This window comes from Dromiciops gliroides, chromosome 3, assembly GCF_019393635.1.
Source record: "Dromiciops gliroides isolate mDroGli1 chromosome 3, mDroGli1.pri, whole genome shotgun sequence".
In the NCBI taxonomy this organism is placed as follows: Eukaryota; Metazoa; Chordata; class Mammalia; order Microbiotheria; family Microbiotheriidae; genus Dromiciops; species Dromiciops gliroides.
The window spans coordinates 62,285,797-62,308,990 of record NC_057863.1 but is presented as its reverse complement, the minus strand read 5'-3'; the positions used below and the strand labels follow the sequence as shown (position 1 = coordinate 62,308,990).

The following is a 23,194-nucleotide window of genomic DNA, read 5'->3' as shown; positions in this document are numbered from 1 at the left end:
CATAAGCATGTGGGTGAGAAGAAATGGACTTCACAAGCTTGGGTAGACATCCCCCTCATTCACCAACACCTTTGAGGCCCATTAGTTACCCTCAACCTGGTTTAGCCAGTGTGCTGAGGTGGTTTTACACACGTGTGGCCACCATGTGCACTATAGCTTCTTAGAGCCACAGGTGAGAGTTGTGTGCCAGGTAGATGCCAAAGTCGGATGAGAAGCCCTGAAAATGACTTCCTAAGTCCTCACACCAGAGGTGCTAGTCCTCCTTGAACACCTCATCAGGTAGTGCTGCTGCCCAAGGCTAGTTGTACAGGGAAGGTCCCATTTCTCATTCATGCAGTGTCTTCTCCTTATATTCCTTAGCCTTAAGGGAGGCTGATGGGGTAAAGTGCCAAAGTCAGTGGGGATAGTAGCTCCAGGGTGCTGAGAAAGCAGCTCTTTCATCATTTAATCCCTCACTTTGTCAATGGTGGACCTCGGGGATCAGAGCTGGGCAGAGAGGTCCAGAACCTAGGGGTCCCTGCCTCCCTCAGTTGGGCTGGACCTTGTGATATCTATCACATTAAGAGTATTGCTGGGGGCAGCTAGGTGGCACAGTGGATAAAGCACAGGTCTTGGATTCAGGAGGACCTGAGTTCAAATCCAGCCTCCGACATTTGACACTTAGTAGCTGTGTGACCCTGGGCAAGTCACTTAACCCTCATTGCCCCACAAAAAAACCAAAACCCAAATCAAAACAAAACAAAAAGAGTATGTGCCGAGCTGCTCAAGTGTGTCATTAGCTGAGGCTAGATTTGAGGTCAAGGCTCCAGCTGCAAATTCACTGTCTTGGGCCCCCTGCACTGTGGGCGCCAGCTTGGCCAGGTGGAGGGTGCTGTTCTCATGCTTGAGGTAATGTACAACCTCATGACCGAGATCTGCTGGGACAGCAGTAGGTGTTCTTCACCAGACACAAGGTAACGGCAATGCCTGAGGTGGGGCTCCTCTCAGCCCCTCGATGGTTGGTTTGGTCTGGCTATTCAGTCACTGCTTCATCTCTAGGGCTTAATAAATGATTATTGGATTGGATTGGATTCAACTACAATAAACAGGCTCACCTTTATTTATTTATTTTTGTTGTTGTTTTTGTTTCGCAGGGCAATGAGGGTTAAGTGACTTGCCCAGGGTCACACAGCTAGTAAGTGTGTTAAGTGTCTGAGGCCGGATTTGAACTCAGGTCCTCCTGACTCCAGAGCCTGTGCTCAATCCACTGTACTACCTAGCTGCCCAAGTAGTTTTCTATTATTCACACTTCTAATTGCCTCATCCTGGGATATTATTTTGAATTTGTAGCTTCTTTGTTTCCCCTTGTAAGACATCGTAGAAATATACTATTGAATTCTGGAATGGAAGATAGATGTGGATGAGCAGGGCAGGATCAAATGTCATACCCAAGCTTTTAGTTTTAGTTGCATATCATTGTTGTTGTTTGTCCTTCAATCTCAAAGAGGACTGTGATATTGGGGTGACATCATGACTTGCACTGAATTGGATTGAAGTAAGGGAGGGCTGTGCAAGATCACTAACCTCACTCTTTTCTCCAGAGCCATTTGGGTTCAATGGCAAGATATAGGTCAGGATGACTAGAGATGACCCTGGATGCTTAAGGCAATTGGAGTTAAGTGAATTGCCCAGGTTCACACAGGTAGCAAGTGTCTGAGGTGAGATTTGAACTCAGGTCTTTCTGACTCCTGGTCCGGTGCTTTATCCACTCCCCACCTAATTGCCTATAGTGACATATAAAGGGGAAAGGTAAAGAGACATCACAAAAACACAGAGAATTTCAAAGTTGGGAGGGACCTTCCAAAAGAATGAAATATACCACAAATATAATAATAATTATTTTTTATTATATAATCCAGAATTTTTCTAAGAATAGAAGTGGGGGCAGGCAGGTGGTACATTGGATAGAGCACTGGCCCTGAAGTCAGGAGGATCTGAGTTCAACTCTGGCCTCTGACACTTACTAGCTGTGTGATCCTGGGCAAGTCACTTAATTTTGATTGCCTCCCTCCAGAAAACAAAAGCAAAAAAACCTCCCCAAACCCAAAGAATAGAAGTAAAGTTTACTAACCTATAGTCTTTAGGTTCTATTTTCTTCCTTTATTAAATTTTTTTTCTCATGGATCTCATGGATCACATGAAGATCACTGACTTCTTATTCCTCTGTAATAACATTGACCAGTTTCTTCATTACCCAAGGATATAATTCGTTTAAGTCAGGGAACTTGAGTTTATCAAGGGCAGCTAATTTTTCTTTTATATGTTATTCATTCATTCATTTATTCATCCATCTATCCATCTAGTTAGTGTATCAACCTCCGAAGCATTTCTGAACACAGGAATCCAAGCAAGCTAAGGGACTAGGAAGGCCAGAATATTTGATGCCTTAAATGGAAGGTTAGAGATTGACAGAGTTTCGGAATATAATAAAAAGTGAAAAACCTGCTATCCAAGGCCAAGCTCTGCTGGATGCTCCTTCCACGGAAGACCTGGTGCTACAAAATCAGTGAGGCCTAAGTCTCAGAGTTGGATTCTTCACCCTTCATTTGAACATATAAATAATGAATCAGCCACCCAGCTTCTGGTCCCAGGATTGCTAATAATGACTGCCTTTTCTCCACTATCTTGGCTTCCCCCAACCGCCATGCCACTAATGACTTTTTTTTCAGTGCATTCTCAGCTCATGATGCTTTCCACTAATGACTTGGGACAAGTTATGAAGCCTCTTAGTCTCACAATCATCCCCTGCCCCCCCCGGCATTTATTATTTTATCTATCTATCTATCTATCTATCTATCTATCTATCTATCTATCTATCTATCTATTTTTGGTGAGGCAATTGGGGTTAAGTGACCTGCCCAGGGTGACAGAACTAATAAGTGTCAAGTGTCTGAGGCCGAATTTGAACTCAGGTACTCCTGAATCCAGGGTGGGTGCTCTATCTACTGCGCCACCTAGTTGCCCCTCCCCCCCCATTTATTTTGTAAAATGAAGAGTATTCTTCCAACTCTTGTACTTTTTTTTTTTTTAGTGAGGCAATTGGGGTTAAGTGACTTGCCTAAGGTCACACAGCTAGTAAGTGTTAAGTGTCTGAGGCTGGATTTGAACTCAGGTACTCCTGACTCCAGGGCCGGTGCTCTATCCACTGCGCCACCAACTCTTGTACTTTTAAGTTCAAGGTCTTGGACAAGCCTACAGTTCTGAAAGACACTTGAGTGGGTTTTTGTGGAAGATTTTGGTGCCTCTGGATCCTTTCTGGGGACCTCTCCTGAATATACTAGAAACTCCATTAGGTGTTCTGAAATAGCTTTGTCTCCATCATGCGATTTTAGAGCTGGAATGGACCTTAGAGATCATCTAATCTCACACCATCATTTTATAAATTAGGAAACTGAAGTTCCAAGAGTTCACTTAGCAAAGTTATGCAAAGCTGGACTATTTCCTGACTCCCGGTCCAATGTTCTTTCCAATGTCCATTGTGAGGATTCACTGGGCCAGGATTTAGTTTGTGTATTCTCGGCAGATTCCCTGAGGAATTTATAAAATATTTTCTAATTCTTGATGGAGTAGTAATTTGGTTCTTTGTGGTTTTTTTAGTCCTTAGCTGATTCAATTCAAATTGTATTCTCCCCCCAAACCATGTAATAATAAGATTGAATTTGTTAAAATGTATACATCATTGAATGACCTAGAGAAAGAATAGAGGAGTTGCAGTTAATATCAACAATTGAATAATTTACATTTAGATTCAGAAAATAAAACTACGAGGAAGCAGAATCATTACAAAAGAATGGAACCCTCTCTTTTGTTTGTAGAATATTTTATTCTATGATGCTGACTTTTGAAAATGTCTTTGGCATTAGGTTGTGTTCACAGGTGTGGATTTTGGTCTGGTCTTTTAGTCTGGGGGCTTTTTGTCTGTATTTGAGGCTGTTTGATTTTCTCTTTTCATCACATGCAGTCTATGATGAGTTTGTGGTGGAGCAGGGAGTGACACAAGATGGGACACTGATCTACACATACCCCAGCATTCTGCTGACAAAGATCTATCTGGTCTGAGGGCTGTCTGGGAGGGTGAAACTAGATATATGGGGAGGAGTCAGAATCACTGCCTTAGGTGTTAGCCATTCTCTGAGGAAAACAAGCTATGAAGACCAGATTTTTTTTTTTTTTTTGAGGTTATACAGTAATAAATGAGCCAGGGCCCATTTCTGCCTGCCTGCCTGCCTGCATGGAGTGCTCTTCTTCTTCATCTCTGCTAATCCAAATCACATAAAAATAGTATCTTCAATGGGGGCTTTCATGGCTTCTACGAAGCTGTTTAATTCTGAATATTTGTTTAAAAAAAGTCATTTGAAAAACACAGAATTGTCTGCTAAAATAATATCTTGAGCCTCCTTGGTGATTACAGCTTCATTTTTCCTTTAGTGTTTTCATTGGGGCTTATTATTTATTTGGATGCACATCCCATGTCCTTATAAAAGAATTTAAGGCAGTTTACCAAATTAAACATTACGTAAAATAGGATATGTAAGAATACAAACAAAATAGGGTCTGTCTACAACAAGGAATCTGCCTTTTTTTGTATCATGGAACCCTTGGGCCCTGTGGTGAACTCAGCAGACGCCTTCTCAGAATCATGTATGTTGTCTTTGTTCATAATTGAAGGAAATAGTAAATTTCAGTTGGAAGTCAGTTGATAGATAGAGAGAAAGAAATGTGAGTTTAGGGTATAAGTAGGTCAATATATAAGTATGTATCTGTGTGTATATATATATATATATATACACATACATATATGGAAATGGTAAATTTCAGTTGGAAGACAGTATATATACACAAACATATGGAAATTTTATATATGTGTGTATATATATTATATATATATATATATGGAAATGGTAAATTTCAGTTAGAAGTCAGTATGTACATATATATATATATACATACACATTTCAGTTAGGAGTCATTTAAAATATATAAAAAAGGAAATGGCAAATTTCAGTTAGAAGTCAATTAATACATAAGTATAGATATAGATATATAGGGTTTTTTCAGTTCAAGTTCATAAACCTCCTGAAATCTATACATGAGTCCTGTAGGAGGTCCATGGGTCCCCCCCTGCTTGAAAAAGATCAGAATATTGCCCCGATCAGGAAGGCAAGGAATTGATTTGAGCAGCTGCTTCCAATAACCCTAAGGAGGTTCAGCCCTTTTCCACTCTGAGGTGGCCTCGTTAGTCAATTTGTCAAAGCAGAGGTTGCCCACTTTTCTGGACCACTGTATTTAAGTGAGCCTATTTGCTGCAGAGTTGACTATGCTGATCGGAGAGAGAATCAGAGAGTAAGGGGAAGCCCTTTGGTGACAGATCATTGCAGATCAGCTGTGGTGACCTAGGTGATTTCCTTTGACTGTCTTTGTGTCCCTTGTGTTGTGCCTGTCCCTGGAGAGACTCTTCTAGTCCTACAAGTTTCTATAGTTCTTAAGGGATACATACTTCTAGGGGTTGAACAATGAGGCTATTGTTCTACAAGATCAGCAATCTTTTTATCTTGCGTCTGGAGACCTCTTTGCCTTATTGCCCATTCTTGAGACAGAATGTACTCAATGTACTTACACTAAGTACTGTATGCATCTACTATCTCAGAAAATAACATCACTTTCCTCCTCATCCCCAAGGGCCTCGGGAACACTGAAGCCCCTATCGATTTTACCTCTTACCATCACAGTTCTGGGAAAGTGGAGCTTCTTTCATAGATTGGGGACTTGGGAGGCCCCTTGACCTATAACCTCCTAAAGCATGTAGAGGCAGGGCCTATTTTTTTCTATGTTATTGAATTATCTGAGAAAACAACAATGCCTCAGCCCTCTAGAACCAACTATTTCCATGGACCAAGCCCCTTTCCAGCCATTTCCACACAATGCTTCTGACATTCTGGGTTCCTTCCACATCATTCCCTTCTACCCCTTCATACCCCACACATGCCTGGGACCCTGCTCTTAGATTCTAGGCTCTGACAGGTGAACTTTTACCTTATTTTGTCTGGTATCACTACTATGAAAATCTACCTGGCTATTACCACACTTTTATCTTCTCTCCGTACCCCCCAGTGGAGGATGGAAGAGGGTGGGCTGCTACAGAGGAGGAAAGATTGTTGGTGCCTTTTGATGTTAAGATAAGAAAGTAAACCAACATAAAGTTGCCTTATTTTTCCATTTCATCATGTCATGATAATAACAGATGCTGTTTATAATGTACTTTATTTTTTAGGTGAGGCAATTGGGGTTAAGTGACTTGCCCAGGGTCACACAGCTAGTAAGTGTCAAGGGTCTGAGGCTGGATTTGAACTCAGGTCCTCCTGAATCCAGGGCCAGTGCTCTATCCACCGTATCACCCAGCTGCCCCCTATAATGTACTTTAATCGTTACCAGAACATTTCATAGATAATAGCTTATCAGATGCTTATAATAACCCAGTAAAATAGGGGCTCTTATCATCCCCATGTTACAGATGAGGAAACTGAGATAGAAAGAAATTAAATATTTGTTCTATGTCAATTAACTTATAAGCATCCATGGCAAGATTAGAATTTAGGTTTTCCTGATTCGAAATCCAGCATTCTGCCCATTGTACCACCCAGCTGCCTCTAAAGTAGGCAAACTATAATAAAGAAAATGTAATTATGATAAAAATGTAAAATATCCTTCCAAGGTATAATTAAAAAATTTAAAAAAATTTTAATTAAAAAATTTTCCCCATAAAATTATTTTATTATTTTCCAGTTACATGTACTTCCCAGGTATAATTATTTCATCATCAGTGTTTATGGACCCCAGTTACAATAGCCTTTAACATCTATTGGGTAAATAGGAGCATTGTATAACATTTTTTGAGTAAGTGGTTAATGCAAGCTTATTCTCTTCTTTCTATATTCCCATTTACTGCTTTTTTTTGGGTGGGGCAATGAGGGTTAAGTGACCTCCTCAGAGTCACACAGCTAGTAAGTGTCAATTGTCTGAGGCTGGATTTGAACTCAGGTCCTCCTGAATCCAGGACCAGTGCTTTATCCATTGTGCCACCTAGCTGCCCTTACTGCTTCTTTCAATATTTCAAGCATCCATGATTTCCTTGGTGTGTGACTGTTGCCTCCATTGATGTAGATTGTAAATCTTTTTTACAGCCTAATAAACCATATCCATGAACTGTGATGCTGAAGAACATTCAACAGCTGGTGCTTAGCCTTCTGCTTAAGAGCTAGACTGGTCTTCTGACCACACAGTATATGGTTAGGTCAATATTTATAATACTCCTCTGGCCCACAACTTCCATTAAGTGAATTAACCATAAGCAATGTGGTCATATTTTAGGATTTAAGATCCCAGGATAATAGGCTTTTTTGAGGTGGTGAGTGTTGTTTTTGTTTTTGTTTTTATTTTTTAAAGTATTTTAAATTGCACATGTATAACCTATATCTGATTGCTTACCACCTCAGAAAGGGGGGAGAGTAAGGAGGGAGGGAATGAGAGAAGGATAGAATTTGGAACTCAAAACTCTAAATGAATACAAAAATAAACAAATAAATAAATAAATAAAAGTATTTTATTTTTTCTAATTACATGTGAAGAAGTATAATAATTTTGAAGCTGGGAAGGTATATTAGAAGTCATTGAGTCTACATTCCATATTTTTTAGAGGAAGAAACAGAAGCCCAGAGAAACTTAGGTGACTTGCCCAAATAATACATTTGTTCTGCCCAGGTTCTGGCTCCCACTGTACACTGAGGCCCAGAGACATTAAGTCACTTGTCCAAGGTCACTCAAGTGGTAAGTGACTGAAATGGGGCTCAAGCACTAGCTAAATAGGTCAGGGTTAGTATTCTAGGTTACCAGATCAGAAATGGGCACAGTACTGCCCAGAAGGAAGGGTCAAAGGCAGTGTTTCTTAACCTTGAGTCCACAGATCCCCATAGATTTCAAGGGGTCCATGAACTTATTTAAGAAAAAAATATATACCTTTTATTAATGTTTGGTTTCCTTTTTTTTTGGTGGGGCAATGGGGGTTAAGTCACTTGCCCAGGGTCACACAGCTAGTAAGTGTCAAGTGTCTGAGGCTGAATTTGAACTCAGGTACTCCTGAATCCAGGGCCGGTGCTTTATCCACTATGCCACCTAGCCGCCCCTGGTTTCCTTTTTATATTATTTTTGCGTTTGAAAACATTCCAAAATGGGGTCCACAGGCTTTTCTATATTGACAAAGGTGTACACAATATAGAAAATGTTAAGAATTCCTGATCTAAGACTTGTAGTGGTAGGAGGCATTGGACAGAATCCAAACTCCTTTAGAGTCAGGGATGCTTTCATCTTTTCTCTTTGTATCCCTAGTACCTGTCACATAGTGGGCATTTAATAAATACTTTAAAAATATTGATTGAGGCTTATGGCCCCATTTCCACCAATGTCACATTTTAAAACCTTAGAGTATCTCGTCTAACACTTTCCCAGCAGGTACTTAAAGGGGCTCATAGGGTCCCTGAAACCTGTCTGTGTTATGACAGATAGAATAGCTAGGCCCCCATTAATGTGAATAATGAATCCCCTGAAGTGGTTGCATGTATCTGAATTCTCATTAGAAGTCATAATTATGTAAAATATGCTAATTGGTCCAGGCTGATGGAACTATGTAATGTGAATTTGACTTATGGTATCAAAAGAGAAATGCTGCATCCCTGGGAGGTTCTGAATTTTAGGATCTATGTTCATAATTGAACGAAATGGTCAATTTCAATTAGAGGTCAGTTAATAGATAGATAGATGGGTAGATGGATGGATGGATAGATGGATGGATGGATGGATGGATGGATGGATGGATAGATAGATAGATCATCTTGTTCTCATAATGGTTCAAGACTATATTCTAACTCACTAAAAATAAAATGTTCTTCCTCCTGAGGTTTCTCACTGAGGAACTTAATTTTGTTTCATTAAGTCTCATAACAACATACAGACTATATTGTCTGTGCTGGGTATCTTTACTTTTTTAACCAGGTTTATTCTTCCCCCAAGAGGGCCACATCCAATTGTTTTGCATAACATGACAGAGATGTTTTCCTCCAGGACTTACGTCTTTTATTAGAAATACTAAGGAAAGCATTGTCTGTTCAGCCAAGTATGTCTGTTAGCAGTCCCTGGAGGGAACCCACTTGACTGGGCCTTGCTGTCCTTTTGTTTGTTACCACTGTCTGTAATGAGAGATAGGGACTCTGGTGCTGCCTTTATTGTTTTCCCACCATTCCACCTCTGTTATGCTTCTTGCTTACTAATAGGCTGAACAAAGTTCTAGAGAAATTAGTTACTGCAAACGGAGGGGCAGGGCTTTAGAAATGAAAAAAAAAATGGTGAAATGCGAGGTTATTTTCTTTGCTGACGCTTCCTTGTGTGATGATGCCCAGAAGCTTTTAAAATCTGGCTGAAGTTGTCTTGGGAGCTATGCTCTTGAGATGTTTGGAATGTCATATGATCTATCGAAGCAATGATTGGATGATTCTTAAGCAATGACATCTGCTTACTGTAGCAAGTCCAGCGGTGCGATCAGGTGTGTCTGGCTGGACAGAAGGTGGCACAAAGAATTCCAGAGAGTAAATTTTGGGGAAACATATGTGTGTGTATGTGTGTACATGTGTATGTGCTTATCTGTATATGTTCTCATATATAATACATACACATATACACTCACTTAAACCATGTGTGAAAGGTTAGCAAAAACTCTGAGGTCACTTGTCAAGGAAGAAATATTTTTGTGCCTATGATATGAAAGATCCCTTGATTCAGAGCAAGAAGACTTGGGTTTGAATTCCAAGCCTATCCCTAGCTGTATCCCTGAAGCTTCAGTTTCCTCATCCATAAAGTGTGGATAATACTGATATCAACCACCTTATAGTATCAAGTAAGCGAACACATGGAAACTGCTATGATGATGTCAATGGGCTATGCTGTCGTCTGTGGCCAAGGAGGCCAGTGGGGAAGACAGGGAGCAGGGATGGGAATGAGAAATGTCATGAGTTGAAACTTTGGAGATAGAACTATTGGTAAGCCATCAATACTTGTGTGTGTGTGTGCATGTGCATGTGTGCTTGTGTGTGGAATAGGGTAGGGATGGAGGGAAGGGGGATACGGAATGTAGGATTGTTCAGGCCCACAGCTGCCAGGGCATAGTTAATCAAGGAGGGAGCATGGATTCGGCATTCCACTACCCTAAAAGGCTTGGGCAGAAACCTTGGATGAAGCAAGATGCCAGTTCCATTATCTCTTGCTTTTTCCTCCCTCTGTGGTATTTCCCTGATTGTTCCACTGTTCTAAACTCCTAATTCCTCCTAGCCCTCTAGATTGGTTATTTTTTCAGGTCAAGGCTGGAACCAAATGGACCTATTCCTACCAGTATGTTGTCTTTATTTCGTGCCAATTAATTCTTCCAACCAACAGGCTGAAGTGGAGCTATGCATTCCAAACATGTTTTGCAATTTTGCAGGGATAGTTAATTCTCTTAACTGCTCATCTCATTGACTTTTAAATTTTTAAAAATTTTTATGAAGAGAAGGGTTTGAAAAAATATTGCTATGCTATGAATATTTTGCTACATAAGGCCTTTCTGACTTTGACCTCCCTGGGGTAAATGCTCTACAGCAGGATTCAAACTGGGTCAATTTAGATACTTTTTTCCTTCATCTAATTCCAAATGATTAAACATGAATTTTCTCAGAGAAAAAAATTATCTAAGCAGGCTTTGAGTTACTGAAATGTTCTAATAATCAAAATCACAATAGATATGTACTATATTTTTGGGGGCCATAAGATATGCTTCAGACCTTTAAAAAGGGAGCTTCTAGAATTTCCCTAAGCTAAGCATCTTGAAAGGCTTATAGGTTGAAAAATCAATTGAGAAAATACCTATGAAGTATTTTAGTGAGAAACTGAGGGACAATGATCAAATTATACTGAGTCACTTCCTGTGGGACTCCCTTGAACTGCCACTATGGTCTCATGTGTTCTGGTGAATTGTTTCTTGGGACTGTGAAAAGATGGCAGCATTGTTAGATATTTCTATAAGTGAGGAAAGTCACTAACCTATTTATATCCTTTGATTGAGTGATCCCATTAGAGCATATAGGAGGTAAATTTAGAAAGGAAAGTCTTATACATCAAAATATATATTGCAGACCTTGCGATAGGAACAACAAAAACAACAAAACAGAATCAAAGTAGGTGCCCATCCATTGGGGAATGGCTGAATGCAATGGTTTCCTATTGAACCATAAGAAACATAGAATATAAAGAATTCAGAGAAGCTAGGAAGACTCAGTAAACTAGAAAGACCAGAGGAATAAAATATAGAATGGCCACAACAATATAAACAAAAACAATGGAGAAATTCAGTTGAACTCTGTGGAACTAACTATGATTAACCATGGTACAGGGGAGCAGATGATGAAATACACTGCATCCCCTCTGAAGAGAGGTGGGGGACTGTGGTTGTGGAATTTTGCCTATGCTATTTTGCAGGACTGTTTTTCTTTATTATCAAGGGACACTTCAGTGGTGGGGGGGTATATGATGGAAAATGATTATGATGTGAAAACAAAAGGTACCGACAAATCTTAAATTAAAAAACAGAAAATGAATATTTAAAAGAAACAATAATGATAAAAGGGTCTTGTGCCTATGAAAGTCTTATGTAAACTTTTGTGCTCTGCAAATAGACACAATAAAGGGACCAATGATTGACACAGTGGAAATTTCCTCAAGCCACTCTGGGCCTTAGATTTGGTCAGGGAGGGACTGCTTTGAGGATTGGGAAATTAATTTGCTTACCATGTCCATGAAATCCCTGTCCTCATAGCTATATTAACTCCTGGGAATACCTCGAATGCCTTTTATTTTGAATTTGAAGCTAAATTCTAACATGAGACTGATATGACAGAAACAGTAACTTCTTTCAGTGATGATACTATTGTTGTTTTTTAATGATAGTAGGATTCAATCCAGCAAGCATCTATTAAGCACCTGCTATATGCTGGACACTGCATGAGATGAATGAAGGAGGGAAGAACCATTTAAAGAGCAGTAAGAATGTACCAAATGCTATGGTAGGTGCTGGGCTACAAATACATAAAGCAAACCAGTGTCAATCTTCAAGTAGAATATGATCTTATATCTGTTGGGGATCAGGGGGATCGGGATTATGGTCAGAATGATGAGTGGAACTATAGGACAATAAATTGACAAGTCCTTTCCAATAATGGCAGATTGATTTGATTATTGCTCCCCAAATTACAGGAGGTAGAAAGTAGGGTGGGGCATGCATGCAGTGACATGGCATGAACATAGGCATTGGGACAGATCTGAGACGGGCTAGTTCTGGTCCATATTCAGTATTCAGAAGTCCAGAGTTCTGGTTGCTGAGGTGTAAAGACTGCATGATGTTTCTGTCTTGTACCTCAAAGCATTTTTAGGAGGATCAGCTGCAATAATATGGGAGAAAGCAGTTTGCAACCTGTCAGTACTCCCATAAATGTAAGGTTTATCATTTTATTATTAAATATTAACATAAAATAGCAATTAAAATAAATACCTTAATATTTAATAACAACAATAGCTAGCATTTCTATAGCACTTACTATGTGCTAAGCACTTTGACAGTTATCTCATTTGACCCTCTCAGCAACCTTTGAGAGGTAGGTGCTATTATTATTTTCATTTTATAGATGAAAAAAGTGAAGTGAGTTGAGTGACTTTCCCAGGGTCACACAGAGAAGAAGTGTTTAAGGCTGGATATCAATTCAGGTCTTCCTGATTCTGGGCCCAACACTCTATCCACTGAACCATTTAGTTGCCTTTATTGTTATATAACATGAAAAAAGTTAAACAAGCATGGTCTTTGGACTACCCCAAATTCTAAATTCTTTCACCAGGCAAAGGGACTGGGAAGCAGAAAGACCTTGCTATCTTTTCTACTCTAAGAATTCCTTAGAGTAGAAGTACTCAAGACCAGTGTACTTTCTTTCAGGTTGTGATGGGTGCCATTGACTTCTTTTTTAAGCACCAAACACTAGTTTGAGCAAGTTATTTTTCTCTGGGTTCTAATTGTTATAAAATGAGGGAGTTAGACTGAGGGATCTTCAAGTTCCCATCTGACTACAAATCCTAGCTTTCATTGCTATATATGGCATAGGTATGAGTCAATATCTTTTATTTATAATTCTTTAGTTACAAAGTGTTTTACATATATAGCCTGGACCCAATCACACATGTCATCTCTCTTTCTACCCTGCCCCAACCCATTCAAAGCACTTTGAGGGAAGAGGCTGTGTTCAAAATTAGCTTGTGAGCCCCCACTGATATTTTTTACCAGACAAACTAGAAGACACATAAGTTCTGTTGTGTTTAGGATTAGATTGTTAGTCACATTTAATTACCTCATACAACTACAAGTAGAGTTTGTCCAACTAGCATCGCGACAGCATGTGTTTCTAAGACCTTAGTTTAAAGCTACCCAACATGGTAAAATATGACATCAAAAATGCCTATAGGGAGTTAGCTGATTTGTGACATCTTATTTGATGTGTTCTCTTATTTGATCTTCAGAACTACCCTGTAAAGTTTGTGATGCAAGTATTATTATTCTCATTTTAGATAAAGAAATTGAAGATCAAAGAGATTGAGAAAATTACATGAAATGGAGTCAGTATTCCAAAACCAGGTCTATTGGATCAAAGTTTCATTCTGCACTAATCAGAGTCTAATAATGTGCTCCATTGCACATGTTTTACATCACTGAATGTAGCATTTTGACATGCAGTTTTACATGGACATTTTAAAACTGATGATCTTTGTACTTCAGCTAGGATATTCTTCTACTGTAAGCCTGATAGGGAGGAGTTGTTGTGTTCTCTTAAATTGGTATTTCCACCTCATCAGTGCTTTCATTGCACTTGGTGGCTTTCTGAATCAAGTTATTCACTGTTTTTGATGAGCTTAAGCAATAATGGCTCTTCCTTCCTTCCTTCCTTCCTTCCTTCCTTCCTTCCTTCCTTCCTTCCTTCCTTCCTTCCTTCCTTCCTTCCTTCCTTCCTTCCTTTCTTCCTTCCTTCCTTCCTTCCTTTCTTCCTTTCTTCCTTTCTTCCTTCCTTCCTTCCTTACTTCCTTCCTTCCTAACTTACTTACTTTCTTTCTTTCTTTCTTTCTTTCTTTCTTTCTTTCTTTCTTTCTTTCTTTCTTTCTTTCTTTCTTTCTTTCTTTCTTTCTTCCTTCCTTCCTTCCTTCCTTCCTTCCTTCCTTCCTTCCTTCCTTCCTTCCTTCCTTCCTTCCTTCCTTCCTTCCTTTCTTTCTTTCTTTCTTCCTTTCTTCCTTTCTTTCTTTCTTCTTTCCTTCCTCTCTTTTTTGGTTGAGGAAGTAGTTAAGAGAAATATGTCAGTAAACTTCTCGTGGAAGATGGCATTGTGTCCAGGAAAAGAATAGATGTATTTGTTGCCTTTTAGTTTCTTAGGGACTTTGCACTCCAGGCAGTTTAGGCTGGGCCACTCTGACAAGTACCATTGTATTAGAACAAAGAAAGTTCTTTCCTATACAGTTGGGATGTCTTTGGAAAGTGGGAGGAATGAAAAGTGTGTTTCCTTGGAAATATTTTTAAATAAATAGAAGGTGCTCTGCCAACAGGAGAGAACTAAGAAGCCCTCTCTTTTAGTCATCCTGCAAGATGGCTTGGGTCCCAATTCATTGGACCAGGATTAACTTTTTAGGCTCCCTTTCCTGACTCTCAGCATATATAATGCCAGTGACGGAACTGTTAGGCAAGAGGGAAGGAGTCCTGGTTGAATTTCGATTTAATCATTTGCATACTGTTATATGCATTTTGGCTAGTCGGGGAGGGCCAAAAACATGGTTCCCATGCTCCCTTTCCTGCCCCCCACTCTACTTCCACTGCTGTAGACTGCGGCTTCCATCTTAATTCACAAAGGACTGAACAAATCAAACAGGGAGAAAATAGATTTAAGCAGAATAAGTGCTTTTTCACTGTCAGGGTGATTAACACAGTAAAAGGGAATGGACTTAGGTCTCTGTCTCTTGACAGGGATTCAAATGAAATGAATTGTTTCCATTTGGGTTTGGTTTGGGTCCAGTTTGAGTAATATTTTTGCTGTTTCAGTTTTGCCCCGTAGCTTTTGAAAATATATGGGTTTAGTTCTATTTCAAATTGGTTCACTATGGTTTTGGGGGGAACAAGTCTAGTCTGAATCATGGCTTAGTAAACTATGCATGTACATATACATATGTGGGTATGTATACCTATAAACATGTATGTGTATATATATATATATTTGTGACTCAGCAATTAGTAGAATTCTAGATTTTGGGTGGGGGCTTGATTTAGTGATTGGCTCTAATCCATGGACGTATTTATAAACGTGGTTAAGAACTATTGCTTAGCATAGTGACTGGCATATGGAAAGGGCCTAATAAGTATTTATTGACTTGACTTGACAACCATCTTGGCTTGATCATTTAGATATTTGTTTGTTAGAGGCACTAAGTTGAATCCAATGATCTTTTGAGGTCTTTTCAATATCTTAGTTTCTATGATTGATGTGCAAAAGTTCTTGAGTACCTTAGGAGATGCGGCTTTCAACAGTGATTTGTATGAGTATTACTGTTATACATTTACTAATGTATGGTTTTGAAAAACTAAGGAAAGGTCTATAGAAGCATCAGTTGTATAAAAGCATGATGACTTAAATGGGCTTTACATTTGTTATATCTGTCTTTGAGCGGATCAAGTCATTTAGGCTTCTGCCTTTAAAAAATTAGTTCAAACTACGGACTTTAAGCATTCTTAATCGTGCTTAGTCTTACATTCCCTTGTCAGCTGAATAAATCACTATTCACCAATTCAACATTGGACAACCATTTATGATATGATCCATGGCCCAGAACCCCAGGGTTTGTACCATTACAGATTGAGTTCCAATTTTATACTCTTCCCAGGAGTCCCTTTGTTGCTCCAGAAAACCCATTAGGCCTCCAGTCTTAAGGAACTTCCATGAGGTTATGGAGTCCTCTCAAAAGGAAAAGTAACTTGGTGTAGCTTGAGAGTCATTTCCCTTCCAGTTCCAGTTACTACCATGTCCAAACAACTCATGTTAGTTCCGGACAGCCAAGTCTGGGTGTTTTGCTCCCCTATATTGTTGCTTTTGTGTGCCTCTAGCTTTAGATGTCATGTGTGACCCTTCTCTCATCAGGCTGATGCCATCTAGTGACTCTCTTGTTAAAAAGGCAAGATTCTGGGGGCAGCTAGGTGGTACAGTGGATAAAGCACTGGCCTTGGATTCAGGAGGACCTGAGTTCAAATCCAGCCTCAGACACTTGACACTTACTATCTGTGTGACCCTGGGAAAGTCACTTAACTCTCATTGACCCACAAAAAAACAAAAAACCACCACCACCAACAACCCCCCCCCCCAACAAACAAACAAAAGGCAAGATTCTGTAACTCTCACATTTTCTAGAAGGGCACTACAGAAACTCTTGCTTCTTTCCAAAGAAGGCTAAGGTTTAGAAACTCCCCCTATTTGACCATGTTGCTAGCCTCTACTGGGTCCTTGTAATAGAAAGCATGTGTTCTGGTAAATGCATAATCACTGCTTTGCTCGCTCTAGGTCTAGGCAGAGTTCAAGAATTTCAGGCCCAGGAACTATTTATGCTGTTGTCATCTTTATTCCACTCCACTAATGCCACCTATAGGGCTGAAAGGGAGATGGTGCATTGATCCCTAAGGTGCTATGCTCTGGGAAAAAGTCCATTATCAGATCTGTAAGCTGTGCTTGGAAAAAAGGACCAGTTCTGCCAATGACTCCCTGCCCCTTTCTTTTTGACTCACAACAATCTAAACCAATAAAATCCTAAGTGAAAAGACTTGAGGTCTCAAACAAAGTCTTAGCACCATGTCAGTTCATCAAGTTGATCTGGGAACTTCTCCGAATGATCACCTATAATTAAACATGTGCATAGCTCTATGCTAAGCCATGTAAGAGAGAAGAAAGATAATTAAGACATTGTCCCTGCCTTCATGGATAGGAAAGACAAAAATAGAAAGGTAAACAACACCTATCTAATAACTGGAAGGCAGAAGTTGGAAATATCAGTTGGTGTGGAAAATACTGATATTTCTACAGTATTGCGTTAGGCACTTAGGAAGATATAAAAATTAAATAAGATAGGATCCTCAAGAAACTTACAATCTAGTGGATAGCCTTAGCAAAAGAGAGGAAAAGGAGAGGGATACCCGTAGACCCCCAGACAATGTGGTTTTCCATTGTCATTCCTTTAAGTTTAGAGTAATGGGTTAAGAAAAAAGCTTAAAGAAAAAGGAAATGGATTAATGGCACTGGTGGGGAAGTGATCCTTCTCTTTCCTAAGATGGAAAAAGGCAGTAATGCTCAGGCATTAATTTCTTTATTTTTGGCATTGCGTACTGCCAAAAGAAAATGTTGACTGAACTCAATTCCAGTGTGAAACACATGAATCTGGTTAGGTGAGGCCCTGAGATGGCATGGAATAGCAGAATAAATGTTATATCTGAAGCTAGGCGGCTGGGATTTAGATTTTGAATGTTCAGTTCCCTAGCTCTCTCTGTGTTACGGATGCTCCTGAGAAAGTCATTGCACTTCTCAAGATAGGTGCCTGACCCTATAGTAGGAACTTAACAAAAATTTGTTGATTGGGCCTGGGTTTCATGCTTTGCTAAACCAGAGGTTAGATTAGGTGATCTTGTTCTCTACGGTCCTTCCCAGGTTTCAATTTACTAAAAATTTATATGCATGTTCATCACAATTAGACTTTGATTTTCTTTTCCTGTTTTCAGAATCAGTGGGTGTGGGGAAGGAAGGGAGAGGGAGAAAGAAAGAGGTGGGGGAATAAAAAGGGGAGAGAGAGAGAGAGAGAGAGAGAGAGAGAGAGAGAGAGAGAGAGAGAGAGAGAGAGAGAAACTAACTATGTGGTGGTTTGCTGGGTTACCGAATCTGAAGCCTCGTTTCCCATCCCCTCTTTTCATAAATAATTTGGAGTGGAATGACTTAGAATTTCCATCATTGAAACACTAGGCCTCTCTAATGTTTATGTGGTTCTTATGCATTATCCATAAAAAACAAATTAAGTAATTAAAGGCTATGTTCTCCCTAGGACCAATATCACCTTATGAACTATTCACTCTGGAGGTAACTTTGCTGGATATCTTGTCAATGAGAACATGAAAACACAATCTCTCTCCAAAAATGTCCCCCGGCAGCCATTTTAAAGGAAATTAATTTGCTATATTAAATGGAAAACAAATTTCTAAAGCATTTTCTGATTTTTTATTTACCATCTTCTGAAATTCAAAACAGGAGTTGGAATGACTGCCCTTTCTATCAAATAATCCCTTCAAGCCTTTACTATTCAAGATGGGGAATAAAGTTCCTCCCTGGCCACCATGGAATGGTGGATCATTCCAGGTTTGAAAAACATCCCTGATATGTGGGCCACTTCTAGGACTCAACAGTCAATGTAACAATGGGACACAGGGCAGGCAATGGTACAGTAAAAGATGACAGATGCATAATGAGGTGTGAAGAGGATCTGTCTACTTCTTTTTTTCTTGGGAGCTTCAGTAGACAGTTAATGAAGTTCTGTTTGGGATACTTATTCATTGTGAACACCAAGGCAATAAAGCCCAGTCGAGAGTAGTATGGGAGTACAACCATTAGAATTGCTGAGCTCAGTGAATAGAAATAAAATCTTATCGAGCTCAACTCATTTGTTCCCATCCTTGTTTATAATGAAGTGGTACTTGAGACCTTTGGGAGAATTTGATATTTAAAAAAGCTAGACTTATAGCAATCCCACTGAGAGAGCAGGGGTATCAAAGAGAAATAAGGGCAAGTGGTTCCAAGTTCTACATTATCAGACAGAGGATTTTCCTATTGAAATGGTAAAAATTAGTATGGGATTTATAACAACCTGGTAATATACCTGACTTGAAAATATAGCTTATTAGCTGATCACCTTCCTAGGCATCAAGGTGGCTCAGTGGATAGAGTCCTGGGTTTAGAGTCAGGAAAACCTGAGTTTTTCGGAAGCACCCAGGTTTTTAAAGCTGAGGGAAACAAGAAGGTCAAAGAAATGGTAGAACCTCTACTTGGCATGGGTGGGATGGTGCTCACTGGCAGTAGAGAAGGAGGAGAATTTGTGCAACTCTTCTTTTTGTTTCCTCTGCCAAAGAGAATGACCTTTGCACTGGAAATTATAGAATTAAAAATGATAGACTGGGATATGATGCTTAACATCACAGTTCCTTCCCCTACCTCAATTACATCATAGGTACGTATTCTCATGTACATATAAGGGTGCTTTGGTAAATGTTTAACAAATGACACCCCTTCCCCAAATTACACAGGAAACACTTTTAAGTTGAATCAGTATTATTAACATTTTCTCCATCCCTTTTAAAAGTCTAGATAATTTACAAAACAATAAATCCAGCCTTGATTTGTAGCATTTGATGATTCCTAAGTGTAAATAATCACATTGAAAATTTAACAGCTGGGTCGCCTAGTTAGAACTGGATCCAGCACATCCTTGGATGTATATTATTGAGAAAGAAAAGGGGGGAAAGCATTTATATGGGGCCTACTAGGTGTCAGGCACCGTATCAAGAACTTGGCAAATATTATCTAATTTATCCTCACAACAACCCTGGGAGGTAAATACTATTATTATCCCTATTTCACTGTTGAAGAAACTGAGGCAAATGGAGGTTGTGACCTCTTTCTTTCTCTCTCTCTCTCTCTCTCTCTCTCTCTCTCTTTCTCTCTCCCTCCCTCCCTCCCTCTTCTCCCCACCCCTACTATGTTTCCCTATGCTGCCCAGGTTGCCCTGATCCGGTTTTCCTTTTCTTAGGCAGCTGGTAGCCAGCCCCCCACTCATGTGAACTCAACATAATGGTCTGGCATTTAGAGTAGACACCCAGTAGCCTTAGCCTCCTATACCTCAGCAGTCCTGAGCTCAGTCAATCCACTGGCCTCCTAGAAGCTAGGATTACAAGCATGTGCTCTAGCTTTATATCATTAATCTAATTCAGTTTTCTCATTTTACATAGAAGGAGGTGGAAGCTCAGTCCTGTTAGCCTTCTCTACTCTTCTCCCTAGTGCCACAGGGTTTCTAGGACTTTCTGCTAACTCAATCCCGCTTTGTTAATCCATTGTTTTGGAAATACTAGGGTGGGGTTCTTCTCTCCCAGTTATTGTTCAGCTCAGTGTTAGTCCTTTACTTAATTATAACCTATCAGATCTAAACTATACTAACTCTAGTTTTAGCATATGCAAACACACTGATTATTATTTGACATGTTTAGATAGATACATAGAAGAAAACATGGTGTCCTTCAACACAGGGATATTTAAGAAGACATATAAAAGGAAGGACTTTTCTTTGGAACTCTACAAATTAATGTTTCTTTCTTATGAAGTGTTCAGGGACATGCCTTCAGCTCAGTCCTAAACTGATGACAGAGTGTATTTATTTGGAATTTAATCTCTTGTTGCTTTCTTATATAGTTGAGAAGACCAATTGTGGAATAGATGTGGAAAAGATCAATTGTGGAATTGATCCAAGAAAAGTAGGGAATGCTTTGAATTATAAAAACTTCAGGTAGATGTAACATTGATTTTACATCTTTTTTGTAAAGATTTAAAAAAAAAATCAAAATCACCGGAATCTACTATTGCTTAATGCTAAAAGTACAGTGATCGATGAATTTGATATTGAAGTCTGAGTACTTAGCAGGATAATAATAAATGACATTCATAAACCTCTTTATAGTTTACAAAATGCTTTATGAATATTATCTCATCTGAACCTTGCGACAATCCTGTGAGGTAGGTAAATAATGAAGGCATTATCATTCCTATTTTATAGATGAGGAAACTGAGATTCAAAGAGATTAAGTGGTTTGCCCATGGTCACACATGTAAGTAAGGATTAAGGGGGATTTGTGAGGCATAGAGTAATAGTTACGATTTGAGCCTAGGTCTCCACTGGCTTTCTCTCAACCAAATTGTTCTGAATTTTTACTTAAGGAGTTTATGTGATTCATGACATATCTTTTTATAAATTATGTGCTGGGGGCGGGGTATGCCTAAGATAAGCAAGACAAACCTAGTGAATGCCTAACAGTAGTGCACATAGCATATGAAATAAGGGACAGTTTGGTACAGAGACCTCTCCATTTCTTTGGATGTCTGTGCAGTCAAAGGAATAAAAAGCAAGCTAGACAAAATGTCCAGTATGCTGACTGTGAGAGCAAAGAACGCCTCCGGAGTCCACTTACCGGGACTTTTTCACAATATTATCAGCAAATCCAACCAGTTTCTATAGGACTCTGACATCTGAAATAGGAGAAAATGATGAAAAACTGACCAGACAACCCTGTAGTTTTCTTGTGGAGAAAAGCACCCAGAAGAAATTCCTCATTGTGAAATATTCTCTTCAGGGAAATCTAGAAGACAGCAACGTCTCAGCTATTTTAAAATTACTGGAGTTCTAGGCAGAAGAAAATCTTGGCAAGCTGATAATCTTTGCTCTAGCATCAGCTGTTCAATGGAAAACTAATCAAAACTGTAGATCAAAGCAAGAGGAGGTAGGTGGGGCATAACGGATAGAGCACTGGCCTTGGCATCTGAGTTCAAGTCTGGCCTCAGGCACATACTAGCTGTGTGAACCTAGGCAAGCAATTTCATCTCTGTCTTCTCTCAGTTTCCTATAAAATGGGGATAATAATAACTTTTACCTCCCAAGGTTGTTGTGAGGATGAAATGACACAATATCGGTAGAGCCCTTTCCAAACCTTAAAGTGCTATAGAAATTATACAGTGATTATTGTTGTTATTATCATAAATAAAAGAGAATAAGAGAAACAAAAGAAAAAGTAGGAGCCACAAAAAGGCAATATTTTCATTACACCTGTAACAGTTGAGAGTTTCTTGAGCAGGAAGGCTGTTTGATTCAGAGCTCTTAGAAATTAAAGGGAAGAGAAGGAAGGAGGAAGACAAAGCAGGAAAAAATAAATTCAGTGGAAGACAGAGGTCTGAAACATCATAATCTTGACACATCTGATCTCCGGTTCGGGGGGAATGCTGGCAGAAGTGTGAAAGTGGATAAATCTTTATTCCAAAAAATGGATGACACGCAGCCAGAGAAGAGGATGGTCCCGATTAGAATCTGATTGATTTAGACTAATGAACTGGTGATGTCAACAGGGTGAGAATCTGCCGCTCACAGAGAAGCTAGAACGTGGCGGCATCTGCGGCTGTGTTGAGTGTGTGCTGATTTGCTTTTGTTAAGGAAAAAAAAATAATTTTCATCTCATCTTACATGTCTCATGAATTTCTTTGAAATATGATTGGGAAACTCGGACCCAAGCAACATAGCCAGTAAAAGACAGCAAATTGAATATTAATACAATTGACAACATCTTATACATGTGAATTACAAATGCTAACTCTTATGTAGGGTTATGCAAACTGTATGCAATCCTTCCCAGTTGAAGGATGCTTTGTAGCTCACTAAGCCTTGTTCCTCTAATGAGACTTGTCATCATCATGGGAGAATGGAATATTAAGTAGAAGCAAAGCTAGAGAGCAGAGGTCCAGTTGTGGCTTACCTCTGGCTATAGATCTCTTGCTTCTTCCCCAGACAAGTACAGGCAAAGCCCCACTTGTCTGTACTTAAGGAATAGATGTAAAAACATCTTGCCCTGTCTGGAAATAGCTAGGGGCAGCTGGGTGGTGCAGGGGATAAAGCACCAGACCTCGATTCAGGAGGACCTGAGTTCAAATTTGACCTCAGACACTTGACACTTACTAGCTGTATGACCCTGGGCAAGCCACTTAACCCCCGTTTTCTTGCAAGAAAGAAGAAGACCTGAGTTCAAATCTGGCCTTGGACACTTACTGGCTGTGGGACCCTTGGCAAGTCACTTTAATCCTGTTTGCCTCATTTTCCTCATCTGTAAAATGAGCTGGAAAAGGAAATGGAAAACCACTTCAGTGTCTTTGCCAAGAAAACCCCAAAT

The 23,194-nt window shown here is 39.5% G+C and overlaps 1 pseudogene; it reads left to right on the top strand.

Moving 5' to 3' along the window:
• LOC122747140 overlaps window positions 1–22,345 on the top strand; it is a 28,134-nt pseudogene extending 5,789 nt beyond the window's left edge.
• The last annotated feature ends 849 nt before the right edge of the window (window positions 22,346–23,194 follow it).